We start from the raw sequence: 18,521 nt of genomic DNA on the forward strand, positions 1-18,521 counted from the left end.
ATCTTTTTCATGGTTTTCTTTAAGGGATTTGTTGAAGTCCCCAACTTTTTGTTTGTCTTTTCCTCTATTTCTTTGAGGGAATATTTTATTTCCTCTTTAACGGCCTCAAACATTCTCCTATTTTTTTAGGTTATTTTCTTCTGCTTCATCTATATTTGGTTGTCCAAATCTTGATTTGTAGGGTCACTAGTTTTTACTGATGTCATGTGGCTCTTTGTGGTGCTGCATATGTTCTTACCTTGCTACCCATCTTTTCCTCTGATTGGTATAGTTGAGGCTGTCTGTGACTCTGGTGATCAATCTTCCAGGTGCTCGTGGATCCTAGGCTAAGATGGTTGCTCCTTCTGGTGTATTCAGGGCCACAGTTCCAGTCACCCATTGGTCAATCTGTGTCCCTGGAGGTTGCTCAACACTCCCAGGGTTTGCACTGCAATACCAGGGGTCATTCAGGCCTGCTCACACAGAGATTGCTTGCTTGAGACTCTTTCTGCTGAGATTGCTGCCTTGGCCTGCTCTGGCAGAGGTCTTGGCTCAGGCCTACTCCCCCGACGGATCCTGAATCGTGCCCATGACCCAAAGATGTATCTGGTTCCTGCCTACTCCCTTGGAGGTTCCAGACTCACACCGAAATTCATATTTTCACATGACCTAAGTAAGCATCCTCTATTTGCTAAATATCATTCTAGTAAATATGGATATAATATTAAACAAGGAAAAATGTGTCTTGTTGGAGCATGAAAGAAAAACATGATGAAGGTGAAGCAACCAATATCATTTTAGATCCTGTTCATATTAAGTATCATGAAAAGTTGAAGAAGCAGTATAGAACACAGATTTAAGATGTATGTGTGTGTGTTACATATTTTAGGTAAATTTCTCAGATGAGAATTCTCTGGGGCAAAATCTGGAATACAAATAATGACACTATCTAAATGTGGTATTTCCAGTGCTTAAGCAGTCAGGGAAAATGTCCTGGAATGTGCGCAGGCTTCATGCATTTAAGGGACTAATAAAGTCAACATGGCAGAATCATGAGCAGCAGGGAGAATGTTAGAAGATGTGATTAAAATTAACCAGGGCCAGAACACACACACAATGTTTTATAGAATATAGTAGCTTGAGCTTCTTTCCTAGTTTGACTTTAGGACTTGGGTATAGCTCAGTTGTAGAACAGGAGCCTAGAATGTGTGAGGTGCTAGATTCAATCCCTAGTCTCTCTCTCTCTCTCTCTCTCTCTCTCTCTCTCTCTCTCTCTCTCACACACACACACACACACACACACACAGAGAGAGAGAGAGAGAGAGAGAGAGAGAGAGAGAGAGAGAGAGAGAGATTCACAGTCCAATATAAATTTGTTAGAAGAGAAAAATGACATGAGGATCTAATTTGCGTTTTTACAAGATCATTCTGTCAAACATAAAAGAGGGGCAATTGTAGACTATGTGAGAGAAGTTAAAAGTATCACAAGTGAGAAGTGGGAGCAGTTTAATCTACAATCAGAGCAATGCTGTAACATAATAGGATGAGCTATGCGTTTGAAAGTAGAGCTGTGGGACTTACTAATGATCTACATAGTGAGATGGAGGTGAAAGAAATTGACTTCCAGAGAGAGGAGGATCCACCATGAACCTAAAAATGCCTGTGCTTCAACAACACATGCCTAAAGGGTGGTTTTCCAAACACTCAACAGGTGACCCGGAAAACTGGATTTATTACTATATAATTTTTGTCATAGAACCTTTAAGATTTCAGGTTTTGCAAAACATCCCCATTAGTTCTAGATTTTCTCCCTAAGCAACCAAACAAAAAGGAAAATACCCACACTAACAATGTCACTCATGTTACACCCAAAACACCAGCTTCTATATCTGTACTAGATAATTACAGTGTTGTATTTGTCAACAATGCCTCAAGGCACACACATTAGAGAACAAGCTTATTTCTGTCTTTGGGAAATTTATCTTATTGTTTATCTTAGTCTATTATTTTTATCTTATTTTATTCTATTGTTTTTATCTTATTCTATTGTGTTATTTGTGGGGTGAGATTTCTTCAAATGATATGAAATGTGATGCTTCCTTCAAGTTGCAATGTAGCATCAACTCAAAAGCAGACTGCCTGGTCCTCACTTACAGGAGAAACTTCCCCTTTAAGCCAGCCAGGTCCTGATGCAGGACAAGGTTGAAGCTGAAGGTCAGAGCTACAGTTGGCTTTGTCTCCTCCTCATTTGTATTCTCCCCCACAGTCAGCTGCTATTTCTGAAGACTTGTAGACAAGGATGTAGGGCTGGGAGGAAAGAAATTGATTGGCCCTGTCATATCTGGCTTTTCAGAGCCTGACAATCCTCCACACTGGCTTTCCTTCTGTTTGGGCACATTAACTGATTGTTGGATGCAGAACTCTTCCATCATGAGGGTGACATTACTTTGAAGTTCGCTTGACTTAGGAAGGGTGCATCTCTCTATTCTACCTAGTCATCAAGATCCACAGAGCTTGGCTATATCCCCAGTGTCTTCTCTCTAAGCAAGACCCTTTGGCCATCCAGAGGATCTTTTGGATATAATACATCCTTCTTTCTGTGCACAGCGGACATCTACAGGAAGGAGAACAGTCATATTTCCACAGCCATCTTCTGGGTGAATGCAGTGCCCTTCCATTGATCCATCAGCTGGCTTGTCTTCACTTTATCTACAGATAAGACCACAAGCCATCGCTGTGAGCCTCCAACTTACTAGCAACTCACAATGATCTCAGCAAACTGTTCTGTGAGCTGCTGCCTTTATCTTTTCAAGGTACTATCGTAAAACATAGGGTGGGCAGCTTTTAAACTATATAGTAAAGATATTTGTTGCAGTTCTGAAGCCTCAAAGTCCACAGCAAATTCTGTATCTGTTGAGAGCCTGAATTCTCCTCATGCTCAGCCTCACCTGGCAGAAGGTCAATGTGTTTCCTGGGCTCCCTTTAGAGTGTCTACCACAAGGAAAACACCCTCACGACTGAAGCACAACCCAAAGCTCCATGTCCTAATACCATCACCTTGGGAGGTTGCAACTTTAACATATTAAATTTGAAGGTCACATTGTATGGTTACAGCACATCACTCTTTTCAGTTAGAGAGAAAAGCTCTGCCTCTTTCCCTTTCAGAGAATGGCAGTGTCGCCAACATAAAAAGGAGTCGCTCCAAAACGGTCTCTTCTCCCACCGTGTCTTTTGCTCTAATTATAAGTCACCCAATTCTTTGGCACTTAAAATTTTCAAATTAAAACTAGTATTATCTATTACTACCTTACCATCTTTCATTTTGAGACCATAGATCAGTGTCTCACTCCACACATAGAGAAGCTTCCTCCTGCAGTAGATGGGAACCAATACCGAGACCCACAACTGGGCACAGAGTGGGAGACCTCTGGGAGGTAATCAGGATTCAAATTTTACCACTGTCAAAACACAATGCCTGTTTAAAAAGAAAAATCCAAGACAAGCAAGTACCTATCCTTTATTATTTTGTGCGCATGTACATCTTTTTTACAGTGCTCCTTAGAAATAACACTTTCTCCTCATTTCCCACTAGTTATTCCTACCTTTCCTCCGTTTGTATCAATACCAAAACATACACACAAAAACACACATACACACACACATGCTCACGCATGCACACATGCACGCACATGCATGTTGCAAGTAGGTTCAACACAACAACCCTCATCCTGTGCTATCCATGAATACAGTCACATAGCTTGAATCAGGCAGCAGTGCAAGAGACTAGCATTCCCTGACAAAGAAGTATGGAAAGCTCCTGCTGTGGACCCAGGGCCAGACATGCAGGAATGGATTCCTGAAAACCAGAAAGTTCTAACAAAAATGAAAGGGATTGTGGACATTTGGCACACACCATTATTCTCAGCACTGGGAGGTAAAGACAGGTAGATCTCTGTGGGCTTGAGGACAATATGTTCTCTGTATAGCAAGTTCCAGGGTAACCAGAACTTTAAAAAAGAAGAAAGATATATTGGGAAGATGATTCAGTCACTAAATTGCTATGCACACATGAGAACCTAAGGTTCATTTCCCAGTACCCACCTAAAAATCAGCACACACCTGTTACCCCATCACTAGGAAGGCAGAGACAGAAAGATCCTAGGGATATCTGCCCTCCCCATCGAGCCACATGAGAGCTCTCGGCTCAGTGAGATGCCCTGCCTGCTCAATAAACTCAGACAGAAGGGTCAAGGAAGACATCCAACATCAACAAACATATACACACACATACACATGTATACATAAACGCACGGGAGGAGGGGGAGACTAGGAGATAGGAAGAGAGGGAAGAATTTACACATTTGGAGAAAACTTCAGGATTCGAGGTAGAAGCTCATTCCCTGGCTATGACAGAAGAGCTCTCAGACAGGCCGTTCCCAACAACAGCTAGACTCAGAGTAAAAACAGAGGCTCATATGTCAAATAAATAAGTATAAAAATAGAACGAGCGATGTGTGTGGGATGACATCACTAGCACAAGCCTATTTTAAGGAGTGAGAACACACTGAAAGCAAAGTTCTAACAAACATGCTTCATCCCTTATGTTAATGAGTAGAACAATTGGGGGAGCTGAGCTCCTGTCTGGGAGTGATGATGGGGTTAACTGCTATTGCATAGGGATGTGTCTTCTGGCTGATATATCCTTGAGGTGTAAAAACAAAGACAGTCGATTCATTTTATTTCAAAACTGTTTTTCCTTGATTTCCTTCATTTCAACAAAATCACTATGCTGCTATAACCATGATTATTCGTATAACTGACCCCCGTGGATAGTTTACAAAGTCGAGACTGACGGCATTCCCAGTGGAAGGTGTGTTTCTTTCCTAAGAGTTCTTGCGAAAGGCCAGAGACTGATGCTTACTGATCTCACTTGGGTCACATGTTCACCCTGAACCTACCATTGTGGTGGGAAATGGAGTCCTCTGATGATTGGTCAGTTCAGTTTCATCTCACAGAAGTTGAGGAAGATGGTCTGGCTCCTCCTTCAACTACTGTCTCTCCCTGCTTCTGTATTCCTCTAGTTCACCCCCACGTGTCACACGGATTCAAAAGGCAGAAAATTGCAACAAGAGAGACAGGCATGCAAAGGGTTCAGTGAAAGGCCAGAAAGAAATCAAAGTGAATCTGAGCTGGGAGTGCGCTGTCTACTGGTTCATCCCCAGAGTACTATGGGGTGCTAAGGCGGCTGCAGGAGGAAAGTTCTATCAGGCCTTACTCAGCTGCCAACCCCATGTACAGAACCAACTGGCCAGGCAAGATGAGCCCACTGGTACAACAGTAGCAAGCTTTTTATGGGGGGGGGGGGGGTAACAAACACCATTCTAATTGGATTTGATGCCCACTTCACAAGAGAAAATTAATCAAGTAGTGTAATGCGGCCAAAAATGCATGGCTTGGGGCGTGGGGGGGGGGGGCGTAATAGACCCCAGTGGAGAAACTACTGCAGTTGTTTGCTGAATGGACATGATGTGTCTGTCAAATCACCTCCTAAATAACTATGTTTGTGCCCAGAGAATTGTCCCTCTGGCAGCTCTGGTCAAAGGGAGTTCACAGCGATCCTAAGCAACTGCTGAGGCTCAGAACCTAGTCAAAGTGCTGAAAATAAGTAATTAGCCTTATGTGGGATGCTTACATCAACTCCTCCAAGGCTCAGGGAACATCTTGGAAGGAGAGGCAGAAAGAATGTTAAGAACCTAAAGAAGAGGGAGAATGGTATGGAACACTGAATTCTAGACGTGGCATAGCTGTGATACTCTTGAACCAGCTGCTGTGACTATGTGCATAAAAGCTCCACAGGCTGGGCACATCAGCACCCTGGGATGGACAGGTGAGGGGCTCACTGCTCCTGGGGATTTCATACACAATTAATGGCTGATGGGGTTGCAGAGACATTTTCTTCAGTGACATAAGGCTCCTGTGGACAAGCCTAATGGAACTCATGTACCATAGAAGGACATGAAAACTGAAGGGGGCTGGTTGAGAAGATGTAGGGAAATAGAGGTTATGGGATGAGGAGACAAGAGAACGTAAGAGAGTAATGGAAGTGATCCAAATACATTGATTATACATGTATATAAACATGCCATAAACCCCATTAGTGTGACTAATTAATATATGCTAGCAAAAGCACTTGAAGAAGAAGAATTGGGGATCGTGACACACATCTGTGATTCCAGCTCTTAGGATGTGGTAGAAGAAGGATCAGGAGTTCAAGGCCATTCTTGGCTATATCAAAAGTAGCTGCTGAGCTAATGAGATTAGATCTCAAAAAAGGTACAATTAGAAGCACAGAGTATTGCTATTGCTCTCTTTTTTCGTTCTTCTAATTTATATTTAACTGAAACAAGAAATGGGGAAATCTGAAATGAGATATCCATGATTTTTTTCGCAAATGATACTTTTAGTAACACTTTGAAATGGGACACATGTACTCGTTATAAATCTTGCTTTCTTTCTATTTTTATGTAATTTAAAATGTTGTGAAACTAAAACCTCACAAAATTCTGAGAGCAGCTACCTCTGAGAAGACAGAGTGTTGATTGCAGCAGCAAAGCCCTCTAGGAGCTGTCAAAACACACTGCCCGTGTTCCATGCCTCAAGACGGGACCAGGCACACTCATGTTCATTCTGTTATTAGTTTCATTTATGAGGGTAGCAAATGCTATCTTATGTATTTATTCTTTAATTAAAGATAGAAAAGTACCAACAAGGATTTCATTTGGGAACTTTCTAATCAAGAGTTACAGACTTTAAAAGGAATGTGGTTTGACTAGTTTTGTAGGAGGGTTTAAGAAACACAGTGCTCTGAATTTTCTTCCCTTTTTCATTCTGCTCCCTTGTTAGAACCAGCCTGGGTTGATTACTACAGCAGAACTGAGTTAGACAATGAGACCCCCCTTTTCTCCTGCCCAACCGTCTTACCACTGTCCCTGACTGTAGGGAATCTTCGAGAAAGGGCCACAGGAAGCCAGGCAGCTTCCAGAGGCATGGATCTCTGCAGTAGTTTGGAATTAAAGGAGAGAAATAAAACACTCAGAGTGCATGTAAGGCACACAGTCTAGGATCTCAGGTGCTTTGTTGTGGGTGAGACCACATGCTGGAGATTTACAGATTGGATGTTTAGGTTGCAAAACTTGATGCTGAACTCTGGCCCAGTGAGCTGGTACTAGGAGATACATCTTTGGGAGATAATTAGGGTCAGATGAGGACACAAGGGTGGGGCCCTTGTCATTCGGTTAGTTTTCTTACAAGAAGAAACATCAGAGCCTGTTGTTGGACTTTGATGTTGGATGTCCCAGCCTCCAGAACTCTAAGAAAATAACTATCTGTTGTTTAGACCACTCCAACTGGGGTATTTTGTTGTAACAGTCTAATCTACTAATATAATGATTAATATATATTAGAATACTAATTATATATTAATGCAGTGAGTAATTCTATACAAACAAATAATGACAGTGGATAATTAACATTAGAGCACAAGACTCCATAGTCCTGGGCATCTATAAATCTTCTCTTGTTTAAAACAAACCTGGTTTATTAATACATTTGAGGGAGAAGATATTATAGTATTAGAGGCTGTTTTGACACAGCATAACTGCAGGGAGCTTTGCAAACCCTGCCCTCCTCCACACACATTCTTCAGCTGAGTTTGTTTAACCTTGTTCCAGATTGAGTGTGCTCATTTGTAGAAGTAAAATGATGATTGTTACTTGGAGAGCTAATGGAAAGGCCAGTGACTATCTGTGTAGAGCAACTAGCGCAGAGCTTAACACCAGGCCACTATGAGAGACATCAGACCTACATTCTCTCTAATGGCCAGTAGCACATAATTGATCTCACATTACAATAGGCATCTCCAAATTAAGGCAACTGCTCAAAAATGTGCATACAATGAACAAACAAGTAAAGGAATAAATAAAAGGGGTCAGGGATGTCTGGGTAACTTACCTGCTAGAATACTGCTATCAATGTCCTCTAGCCAAAGATCACCAAAAACATACTGGAACTGAACAAATTTTACTTACTCTCTCCATAACATTCTCTGTGATACACTATGGGAGAAGTGGGTAGGAGAGGGTCTCGGCAGGAGCGTTATAAAGAACTTTGTGCATTTGAGTTTGCATTGTGAGACTTTGGAAGAGGGTTTGTGGAATACTAGATTTCACTGCTTCTTCTCTTTCCACACCATTTTATACATATATGAAAAGCAAACATAAAATATATTTCTACACATAGGGTAGAAACTCAATAGTTCATGGTAGATAAACCAGCTAAATTATTATTAAAATTGAAAGTGTCACAAAGGACTAATATAAAAAGCACAGTGAAAAGAGAAGGAAACCTCAGATACCTGATTATTAACTAGAGATCAAGAAAACCGCTGGAATTGTAGGAAATGGAGAAAAAATGGATGCATGGGTTCTGTCCTGACTCATGAGATACCATTACAGATGCTTAAAAACATCCCCATATTATTTCTATCACACATGCACACACACACACACACACACTTACATACATAGACAAAGTAATTCCTATATTAAATTTTTATGTTTCTGTTGCATTTAGATGCCAAGGAACTAGATTTTTAGGGATCTTGCTCAGTACAACTTCTTTTTAAAAGCCTGTGAGTAGCAGGTTACAGAGGCCTTGTGCAAAGAACTGCAGTACTCCTCTGGGAATCCCTAAATTCCCACACCCTTTGAGTTTTGGAGGTCACCATAGCAACAGTTGTGTACATCACCGCTCCGATGCAGATAGACCACAGCTGTAGGCTCTGCCGGAGACCCATCACACCCTGTCTGGCTGAAAATTAAGTCACAGTCTCATTGCAAGTTTTCTGAGATTCTCTGAGGCTTTGAGCTCATCCCAGGAGAAATAATTAAAACCACACTGACTCGGGTAGCATATGGGACAGCGGTATGTCATTAGCTGTTTTATAGTTCTGGAGTGACAGTCATTTCAGAAAGCAGCTGACCGCAATTCTCAGGTGCAGCCCTTCTGTGTGGCCCAGAGGAACATGTACTCAGAATGTCCAAGACTGAGACCAATGTCGTCTCAGCCAGAGAAGCTGACAAAGTTCCACAGAGCTAAGGCATTAACCACACCTTTTACAAGGAGGTGAGGGTCTTAGCTGAGTGCTGCTACACTTTCCATTAAGAGAACAGACTCTGACTTGAGAACATGGATAAATGCTCCTAGACTGCCTAGTTCTGATGCTGTCTGGATGCAATTGGGAAAATATACACAATAGAGATATCCAAGTGGACGGAAGAACCCACACAGGCTTTTCATACCCTTCCTGGTCTCATACACACACATGGAAGAACCTACACGTGTTTTCATACCCTTTCTGATCTCACACACACAGTCTCTCATCACAAAAGCGATAGATAGACAGTTTTAACTTCTGAGATAGGTCTCATAGTGATCCTCCAAATATCATAACTAGTATATCTAGAGACTGGCTTATTAGCAACCACTCCTCCCAACTTATAAGCTGAGGTTGAGCACTGAAAAAAAAAAAACATATCATATCTAAAGGGATACCATGCACATCATAGGCACATATTTATATTTGAGAGTGTTTCAACCAACATAGATATTCAGCTGAACAGCCAGGGTAAGCATCATCAGGAAATATGCCCATCCTACCCACAAATAGTGTTGGATTCACCTGGAAAAGCATAGGCACATGCACTCAGTATCATACATATGTGTACATGTCTCTGCCCCGTCATGGCTCAGAAACTTCATCTCTTGCCTCATTAATCCCACTACTTGGAATTCTCCTTCTCTTCTCCTGCTTTGCCAGTCTGAGATAGCCCTCCCAGCTGTGGTGCAGAGAAAGTGTGCAAGCGTCCGTGTGTGCAGCGTAAGGCTGGCAGTGTCCGAAGGTGAGTCATCTGGTGGTATGTGTCTGTGAGGCTGGGACTGCGGCATGACAGAGCTCTACAGATGGTAAGATGGTCAAGATATATAAAGAGGAGGCCAGAGACCAAATAGTCCAAAGACAAGCAGAAAGGAGTCCCAAAAGAAGAGAGAAGACATGACAAGAAAAGAAAGGGAAGAGGCATGGGAGTGTGCTGTGGGATAATTTTATTGTGTACTGTAAAGATTTGTCACTTGTATTAGTTTAATAAAATACTGATTGGTCAGTAGCCAGGCATGAAGTATAGGTGGGGCAACCAGACTACAAGAATTGTGGGAAGAGAAAAGGCAGAGACACAGTGACCAGCTCGACACAGAGGAAACAAGACGAGAATGCCTCTTTAAGAAAAGGTACCAAGTCGTGTGGCTAAACATAAAAAAGAATTATGGGTTAATTTAAGTTGTAGGAGCTAGTCAATAAAATGCCTGAGCTAATAGGCTAGACAGTTTATAACTAATGTAAGCTATTGTGTGTGTCTTTAGGACTGAACAACTTTGGCATGGGAGGGACAGAGACTTCCATCTACAGGGGTGGGGAGGTTCTAAGTATTTAATTATGAAGGGTCCTCCTAAAAGAAGTGAAGGTTTGGGGATAAAGGCAGGTAGCCATAAGAACAGATAAGCATTCTGGATTTAAAAGCAGAAACGTGAGGATCTGGGTTGCTCCTCTTGGCTTTCTGGTGATGTAATAAACACCATGACCAAAAGCAACTCAAGACAAAAAGGATTTATTTCAGCCTGCACATTACAGCCCATTATCAAGCAAAGCCATGGCAGGGATTCAGACCCGCCCTTCTTACCCTAAACAGATGCTCTTGTTTCCACCCCATCCAGTCTCCCCTATGATCGGGAAGTGTTGACGATGCCCTGGTCTGCTTTGCTCCTTCCCACACAGCATGACTGCCTTAGCATGAGCTCTGTGTTACCCTGGAACTAACAGTGGCCCAGTTTCTCTGTGGGAATTTTAGGGCATCAGCCTCTACCAATATTTTTTTCAGTCCAGGAAATTTCTCTCAGCTCCCTCCTTCATATGTGTGGCGGAGAAGGTAAGTATGGCTGCAGTTATAAGGAATCTGGGCAGGAGAGAACAATAAGTGCTCTGAACCACTGAGCTATTTCTCCAACCCTTATAATTGCTATCTTGTGTGCTATCATTATAATGGAATTTCAGGAGACAGCCAAGAAGAATGAACATACTTAGTTCACTGGTTTAAAAAAAAAGTCTCCTCTCTTCCCCACACCCCCAGCAACCCATTTTCATCAAAATCAGTATATTCCTGTGGAAAGCTGAGTCACGTTACAAACTCTTTCTATACTCAGAACCCTCCAGGAGCTCTCTAGTTCATTTTGAGCAAAATACAAGATCTTTATAAAGCGACATAACTTTGCATCCTGCTCCCCACCGCCTGCATAACCACACCCCTATAGCTCACTACACATGCATGTGTTTCTCCCACTACCCAGCCTCCTTGTTCCTTCTATGTAGCAGGATATACATTCATGCTGTGGGGCTTTCCCTCTTTGTGCTCTGCCTGCCTTCCATCAGAGCTGCGTTGCTGATTGCCTGAGTGCCTTCAAGCATCTCTTCCAATATCCTTTGCTCAGTCAGTTTTACATGGGGCCACCTGTAATAGCAGTGACCATGAGTGTCTTCCCCATCCCCCCAATATCTGTTTTATTACTCTGCGTAGTATTTATGAATATCTAGCATTCTCTCTATTCAGTTTTAATGTGATTCTTTGTATCTTCCTTTGAAACACATGTCAATGAAAACACTATTTTGTTTCCTGCAAGGAAAGGTGCTCAGGCATGGAAGGTATGCAATAAATACGTTTTATAAATAAATGAAGGGGAAAATGAGCAGTCCCTGCTCACCAAGACATAAGTTAGGAAACTCTGTTAAACACCACGAGATGCCCTCACCAAGTTCTCCTAGGAAAACCCAGCCTATATGACAAAATTCCCAGAATGCAACGGTGAGTTAGCCATGGAGGCACGATTAGTGTTTGGCCTTCTTAGAGGAGCTGCTGCCAGAATGTTTTCTAGAGTCTGGAAACATCTCTAAGTCAGCTGCCTAGCCTTGCTTCCATGGTATCCCAGCATGAGGAATAGAAGGCAACCACATGATTATGGACAGAGCTCTTTTAAGCAAGCATGCGATGAAACCACAAGATGAAACTTATCCAGGTCAGGAAGAGCATAGCCGCGAATGCGATGCTTACCCACGGGACCGTCCAGGACGCATGCATCCTCCATCAAAGAAACTCGAGGAGGGTCGGCACCAAAACAGTGCTGATCCAGGACTCTCTGGATAGTTTCCTCTTTCCACCTGATCTATGAGAGATGGAGCAGCCTTCATCACACCAGTATGCCCTTAGGATCCCGGAGCAAGCATGACAGGAAGGCAGGACACAAATAAAGCCATGAGGTGGAAGGTCAGCAGATTAAAAGGGAGCTTCCTTCTGCCTGGCTGCTAGAGATTCATTTGGGAAACGAATGAGACTTGGCCCCCATTATTTCTGTGAAGCCGGTGAAACAGCCCACGCTGGCTATTATGTTAAGCCCATAACAGGATGGCAGGCGTGATCCACGCTTTGAGACTTACTCTGATAATTATGTCCCAAGCACTAACTCTATCCAGTGCACAGAGATTCTCAAACCATGGGTGCATTATTACACCAGTAGTTAAAAACCTAAATTGTACTTAAATGTCCGCATTGTTTAGAAACTAGGTCAGTGCAGTTTTCTCAGTTATTCCTCGCTGGCAAAGTTCAAAGTTGGACATCATCCACGAGGCACCAGAGTTGCATTCTGTAGGCAGAGGAGAGAGGTTACATCACTTCTAGGCAATTCACATTTGTCATTTAATTGCTTTTCCTAGAAGCTAAAGCAGGCCTTCCTGCGAGTGATTTTGAACTATATTACCCTCTTCTGTAATAGCCGCCTTCCAGGCATTTATGCAGTGCATTGAGACGGGGTTTCTCTGCAGCATGGAAGTGAAGCTTTGTTACATGACTATTCTTGGCTCCAGAGTGGGTATCTTTTCCTTGGATATCTCTGAGAGATAAAGAAAGCCTGACATCTGGACTCCTTCCTATCTCTAAACTGGGAATAACTTACCCAAATGGCCCATTCTCAAAGTTCCGGAAGAATCCGATCTAAGGGACGCTGCAGTGATACAAGAGATGTTTTCTTTGAGACCTCAATTCCTCTCAGGAATTATTAAATCTGGACTGACTGTGAGGGGCAGAAGGCCATGGACAATGTAGCCAGCACTGTGTCTCCTCCAACACCGTGTCCCCACCAGCACCGTGTCTCCACCAGCACCGTGTCCCCACCAGCACCGTGTCCCCACCAGCACCGTGTCTCCACCAGCACCGTGTCCCCACCAGCACCGTGTCTCCACTAGCACCGTGTCCCCACCAGCACCGTGTCTTCACTAGCACCGTGTCCCCACCAGCACTGTGTCTTCACTAGCACCGTGTCCCCACCAGCACCGTGTCTTCACTAGCACCGTGTCCCCACCAGCACTGTGTCTTCACTAGCACTGTGTCCCCACCAGCACCGTGTTTTCACTAGCACTGTGTCTCCAGTGCGCTCCTCAGATGCGAAATGTGCTATTTGTGTGGTTCCCTGGGATTAATATTAAGGCTATTATAAATACCTTAATATTATAAATTAATATAATATAATAATATAAATATCATTCAGTCATAGGTGGTTTTTTTTAGTTGGGGCTTGAATATTTTGATCACTGGTATATTTGCTTTTAATTGTTTTATGGAGACTTAAAAAATAAAAATAGCATGTTGGTAAGTAGCCGTGGCTGGACTACAACTCGCTGCATAGTTCAGATTGATTTCAAATTCATATCAGTCCCTGCAATTCACCCTCCACCATGTAGATTTACCAATACACCCCACCACCTTCTAGAAAATTCTTGAAAATATTCCTACTTTTGTCTTCAAAGAAGTGTTAAAGCTTAGAAAGTGAAAATATAAGACATTAATTGAATCTGAATTTTTAATAAACAAATAATTCAAGAATTTATTAGTGTTTTCAATGAGTCAATCACTGAATTTCATTTTAATCCCCCCGAATAATACTTCATGTGTATATTTGGGGGAGTCACTAAGTTTAAGGTAACAGCAAACTGGAGAGGTTTTCTTCTCTTTCTTTCTTTGCGTGTATGTATTTATTATTAGGAAGGCGGATGGTTGCAGGGAGAGTCAGTTCTCTCCTTCTACACTGGGTTCCAGGGTTAGCACGCAAGTCATCAACCTTGGCTACAAGGGCCTTTACCACTAAGCCAGCTCATCAGTCTGGAAAGATTGTGTTTGTTTGTTTTCTCTTACCCTGCCCTTCAAGTTGGAGGAAATAAACGATTCTGTTTTGAGAATCCTGTCTAGAATTCACTTCAGGCCAGGCAGTGGTGGCACACGCCTTTAATCCCAGCACTTGGGAGGCAGAGTCAGGCAGATCTCTGTGAGTTCGAGACCAGCCTGGTCTACAAGAGCTAGTTCCAGGACAGGCTCCAAAACCACAGAGAAACCCTGTCTCGAAAAACCAAAAGAAAAAAAAAAATAGAATTCACTTCAGAATAAAAGTTCTGGCACATAGGTTCCCAAATGATATGGATGAGCAAAAGGTGTCAAGGTTTCACTGTTCAGGGAAAGAGAGGTCAGGAACCCTGAGCTAGGCATAGAATAAGAAATAAATAAGCTCTGAGAGATATTTATGAGAAGCTTAGAAGTCTGCATTGCCGAGCACTAAATGAGGAAAGTAGAAAATTAAGCATCAAATGCAATTGCAGAATTTCAAGAATAAAGGATTTAAATCTGGCTTAACAGAAAATAGATGAAATCAGGAGCCAATATCGATTTTGAGGGATGAAGACATTAAGCCTTGCAGAATTTTAATTTTTCTATTATTCTATTAACCTAACATCTTTTACTTCTCCATGAGAATTTAGAAGGAATTAAAGTAACCTTTCAATAAAGTAGAAACACACATACTTACGGCTGTGCATGTAAAACACAAAGAGGGAGAGAAAGAGATGGAGGCAGTGAGACTGCATACTTTAATCTTTAAACCTAACAAGGGTTGGCGCAAAAAAAAAAAAAAAAACTTCCTCCCAAGAAAATAAAAGTAATAAAAACCGCTGCTTAATTCACTGATGTTTCTAGTGTGTACAGAGGTTTCATCTTAAGTCCCAAGGTATCCCACATAATGGGAATAAAGATATGGGGAATAGGCAACAACAGATGAATAAGTCTATAAATATCATGCAGTGTTTTTAAGGGAGACTCATTATGGAGAGAATGAAGCAGGACATACGGTAGAGAATGGCTTGGTTTCTGGGGAATCTATCAAAGGTGGGTCAAGGAATTTCCTCTCACAGGGTAACATCTGAATAAGAGCTTGCGTGGATACAATAAGAAAAGAAGTCTGGTGAGACAAGAGCCAAGGGGGAGAAACTGCACCCACACATTCCCGAGACCAGTGACTTGAAAAACGTTTCTCCCAGCTCTCTGGTCCTTCTCCACGATTTCATCTGAGCAGAGATTACTCCTCCTGCCAGCTTCAGCCTTGGGTATATATCTTTCACGGGCTTCACTTGCCTGAGATTAGATGTAGTAACATCATGTCTACCCAGAAGTTTTGATTGCTCTCTGTGTTTGGCCATCTGCCATCAGAAGGCATCCCCGAGAGCGGCTACCCCCAGACCTAAGGTAGAAGGATCACACACAAATCTGAGCCACAGTCTGCAGCAGGGATGCCTAACCCAACCACGGAAGCCTCAGCAAGAATGAATCATTGGTTTCCGGCCATTACTTCAGCAGAAATGTCATTGTTATGGCAGGCATTGGTTTCAGTTTTGCAGAATAAGGAAAGGCCAGCATACTTAGAGCAGGATGCACAACAAGAAGGATGCTGAGCTAATGACAGGTGGAATCAAAGGCACCTCAGGCCACTTGATGTTCAAGTTTGAAGCATCCTCTCAGCATGAAAACAAGTATAAGATATTCCAAAGTCTCTGGGTCACAGGCAGCAGTGATTAGACCCAGAGTACAAAAGCAGAGAGTGTGAAGTGATTTTGTGTGACAAACATTTGATAGCTGAGTTGTCAGGACTTGAGACCTTTTCGGCAGGGGATAGGATTGCAGGTTAAGAAGGATCAAGATGTTAGGGGAGCAATTCCCTAAAGTTTTAGCTCCTGGAGCTCTGGTAATTCCACCGTCCATACGGGCTCTGGGGTAGTCAAGAGTAGCATGCGTGCTTTCCGTGCGCTGATGTGGTGAGAATATGTGTCACTTCTAAAATAGTCATCATTTTAGGGGGAGAGAAAAGCTAAAACTGCACTAAATACTAAAAATCTCAAAGAATATACTGGATCAGAAATAACGTCTGGGTGTGGAGGCTAAAGAAGGGAACTGGTGGTTCTGAGCCAGCTTGGTCTGTGTAGTGAGTTCTAGGCCAGCCTGGGTATACAGTAGGACCATGCTAAGGAGGAAGAAAGGAAGGGAGGAAGGAGAGGAGAGACATGTTTGTATGTATAGATATGAATACCTATTTACTTATCCTCTACACACACACACACAATTTTAACCCCAAGCTGTAACCATCTTTAACAAGTACAAGAGTCGCTCTTCCTGTAAGCGGCCAGAGGTGACCCGTGAAGATGGTTCGCTACTCTCTTGACCCAGAAAATCATGCAAATCGAGAGGATCAAACCTTCGGGTTCACTTTAAGAACACCCGTGAAACGGCCCAGGCCATCAAGGGTATGCATATCCGAAAAACCACCAAGTATCTGAAAGATGTCACTTTGAAGAAGCAGTGTGTGCCATTCCGACGGTACAATGGTGGAGTCGTAGGTGCGCCCAGGGCTGGACACAGGGTCAGTGGCCAAAAGAGAGTGCAGAATTTTTGCTGCACATGCTGAAAAATGCAGAGAGCAATGCTGAACTGAAGGGTTTAGATGTGGACTCTCTGGTCATTGAGCACATCCAGGTGAACAAAGCACCTAAGATGCGCCGACGAACTTACAGAGCTCACGGCTGGATTAACCCATACATGAGCTCCGCCTGCCACATCAAGATGATCCTCACTGAAAAGGAACAGATTGTTCCAAAGCCAGAAGAGGAGGTTGCACAGAAGAAAAAGATATCCCAGAAGAAACTGAAGAGACAAAAACTTATGGCATGGGAATAAATTCAACATGAAATAAATGCAGATAAAAGTAAAAAAAAAAAAAAAAAAAAAAAGTACAAGAGTCCCAGGCATCTTACTAGTGACTCTGACTTGGAATAGAAGTTCACTAGAAGGACACGCTTAAAAAGACTGGTCAAGTAGCTAAAGTGTTATATGGAATTTATTGATTCATTTATAGGAACAAAAACCGACATCGGTCTTTAAGGTTTCAAGTTTGGATATTTAGAAAAAATAGAACTTCAAGGAGAAGAGAGACTGAATTTGGGAGGGGAAATAATATCAGGTTTTAGATGTGTCATGCACATGGTGATGGCGGGGGCTGTGTTTGGTGAACAATGGCACAAAGACAGAACGAGCAGCAATGATAACAGCCATCACCAGCTAGCAGTCTGTGGCCTTCCCAGTTGCTGGGCAGCATCTAAGAACTTTCCCTATCCTACGTTAGTTGGGTCATACTGAAAAAGCAAACCAGCAAAACAAAACAAAAACAACAAACATCCCGTCCCGTGGTGTCTTTGAGAGACATGCTTCAGAAGCAGCAGGGTCAGGTTGATGAGAGCAGTCAGTCTCCTTGTAGAGCAGAGTTGGAGGGCTTGATGGGAGGCTCAGGTGTGTGGAGCATTATAAATCACACCTATTCCTAGCCATTCACAGTGGTTTTCCTTAGGACACTAGTTTATCTGCTGTAGTCTGTCTTTCCTTTTCAACCAAACGCTAAATTCCTAGTAAAATAGATCTTTATTAGTATACATCCTCAGTACTAGATATCATCAGTTCCTTCGACCTTTTATATAACAAACATTTATTTGGCTAACCAGGCAAGACGCTGGGAAATGGGCAGAACTTAAGGACACCCTGAGCTCTTTGCCTGTGAAGAAACAAGTCACCACAGCAGAGAAACCAGAGGTAGAAGTGTGGCCTCAGAGTGTGGGATGGAATTACTGTGACACATGCCACATACAGTGACCTTCAGTGGGCGCTCAGAGAGACCAGAACAGCTTGTGTTCTCTTTGACCTAACAGGAAGAGGAAGTATTCATTTCTGATGATTTCCACCATCAACGTAAAACCACCAGGCAGAATTTTACAACAAAAATAAATTCTTTCTTAGCTCAAATGAACAAATATCCAAAATCAAAGTATTCATGGGGCTGAATTCCTTCTAAAGGCCTTAAGAGAAGACTGCTTCTTGACTTCTTCCGGCTTCTAGCTCTAATATTCTCTGCTTGCGGCAGCTGATGTCAAGTTCTGCCTCTATCTTCATGTGGTCTTGCTCTCTGTCTGTCTGTCTGTCTCCTCCTAGAGCAGTGCTTCTCAACCTTCCTAACACTGCAAC

The 18,521-nt window shown here is 42.6% G+C and overlaps 1 pseudogene; it reads left to right on the plus strand.

Moving 5' to 3' along the window:
- The first annotated feature begins 16,654 nt into the window (after positions 1-16,654).
- On the plus strand, positions 16,655-17,186 carry LOC130876040 (60S ribosomal protein L17-like; annotated as a pseudogene).
- Positions 17,187-18,521: the final 1,335 nt, after the last annotated feature.

The sequence above is a fragment of the Chionomys nivalis genome, chromosome 6, assembly GCF_950005125.1.
Source record: "Chionomys nivalis chromosome 6, mChiNiv1.1, whole genome shotgun sequence".
Taxonomy (NCBI): Eukaryota; Metazoa; Chordata; class Mammalia; order Rodentia; family Cricetidae; genus Chionomys; species Chionomys nivalis.